We start from the raw sequence: 2071 nt of genomic DNA on the forward strand, positions 1-2071 counted from the left end.
GGTTTGAACTTACCATGGGCTCTGAGGGAGAAAGATGAGCATTCTCCTCTCAGGTGATTGACAGCTTCTGAAAGCCTGCTGGAGGGAAAGTTGTGAGTCACTTCTGATTCAGTAGTACACAACACCAACAACAAATGCATATCTTTTTAATGTTTGCCAGTGGGGAAAAATAGGAAGAAAACATAAAGCCTCATGGCAGTATATTGAAGGGGGAAAAAATCTCTGCTGATGGAGGGGAAAACTAAACAAAACCCTCCATATCTCTCTTATTATTCTTGGGCTTGTTATATGCATTTTTTTATAAAAGCAGTACAAAAGATTAACAATATATTGTTATTAAAATTTGAAGATTTAGAAGTATTTCTTGCAAATGATGTAATTTGGTATTTAAATAAACATAAGAAATTTTGAAACATTCAACCATCATGACCTTGATTACTATCCAATAATAAAAGAACTTTCAAAGATTTTGTTGCTGAGCTTTTAAAGATCACGTTAAAATTATAATAATGAAATGTGTCAATATTTGGAAGATAATGCACTCAGCACAACATTATTTTCTTTTTTAAAAATTATTTATTTCTTTTCTGTGTATGTGTACCATCAAATTGGATCTGACTGGTACAAGAGGAGATTGCCCCTCCTCCAGCAGAACATCTGATGGATTTGAACCATGTACCTCTGGGATTGTAGTGCAGCTTCTTGCCACTATGCCACCAGAGTTCCCTAACATTATTTTCTAAATATCCAGTGCATTTGAGGAAGTACCTAAAAGTGAGAATATAACATAGGTAGGTGAAACACAGCAAGATAAAATTGTGTCATCAAGTTGCCTGCAACTCACAGCAATCCTGTGTACAATATCTCTGGATGCTGCCTATCTTGAGCCAGTCTCACTCTCTCCTACACATTATCCTTCATTATTCCAGTTTTTAATGTCAATCTATCTCATCCAATGTCTTCCTCTCTTGCATTGTCCCTACACCCTTCCAAGCATGATGTCCTTCTCCACAGACTGGCCCCTCCTGGCCACATGACCAAAGTAGGTAAGACGGAGCTAACTACAACAATGAAAGAATCTTTTTAAAGAGAAAAGAGCACTGGGGAAGGGAGGAGTAGAGAACAAAATGTGCAATGATGAGTGAATGGAAATCCAAGTTTCCTGTAAACTGTATTATAAGACATCAATTATAAAAAGAAGGGGGAAAAAAGAGGAAAAAAGAAAAACTCCTTACCTCCAAGGAGCAGCTTGGTTTCACTCTCTCCAGAACAGACTTATTTGTTGTCTTGGTGATCTATGGTATGTTCATGTGTCTTCTATAGCACCACTACTCGAGCATCAATTCTTCTTCTTTCCTTAGTCATTGGCCATTCACTTCAAAGACCAGGGCACACGTTAGTCTGGATCAGGCACCCCTTAGTCTATCGAGTGACATCATTGCTTGTTAGCACTTTGGAGAGGTCCCTGATGGCAGATTTCCCTAATACAATTAATCTTTTGATTTCTGATGCTAGTGTCAAGAGTGTTGATTGTGAAACTGAGCAAGCAGAAATTGTTAACGACCTCAGTCTCTTCTCCATCAGTCATAGTGCTGTCAATTGGCCCACTGTTGGAATATTTGTCGTCTTGATGTTGGGCTTCAATCTATAGTGAAATGCTTTTGGTCCTTCTCAGTTTGGCAAGCAAGAGTGTGTCATCAGGTTATTGATGAATCTTCCCCTAATCCTGATGACACATTACTCTTCATAAAGTCCAGCCTCTCAAATTATCTGTCCCACATGTAAATTGAAAAAGTATAAAGGCAAAACACACCCGTGATTCACTCCTCTCAGGATTTTGAATTTTGCCATGTTTGCTTGCTCTGTTCTGACAGCCGCTTCCTGGTCATAGTGTAGGTTTCACAAGAGCACAGTCAAGTGTTCTGGGATTCCTGTTCTCAACGTTCACCACAATTTGTTGTGATCTACACAGTCAAATATTTTTGCATAGTCAATGAAACTCTTATAATGTATTTAGTGCCATGGCCTCTTCTAAATTCAGCTTGGTTTCTGATAGTTCTCTCTTGATGTA

Source organism: Elephantulus edwardii, unplaced genomic scaffold, assembly GCF_000299155.1.
Source record: "Elephantulus edwardii isolate Elephantulus edwardi_28Jun2011 unplaced genomic scaffold, EleEdw1.0 scaffold00254, whole genome shotgun sequence".
Lineage (NCBI taxonomy): Eukaryota > Metazoa > Chordata > Mammalia > Macroscelidea > Macroscelididae > Elephantulus > Elephantulus edwardii.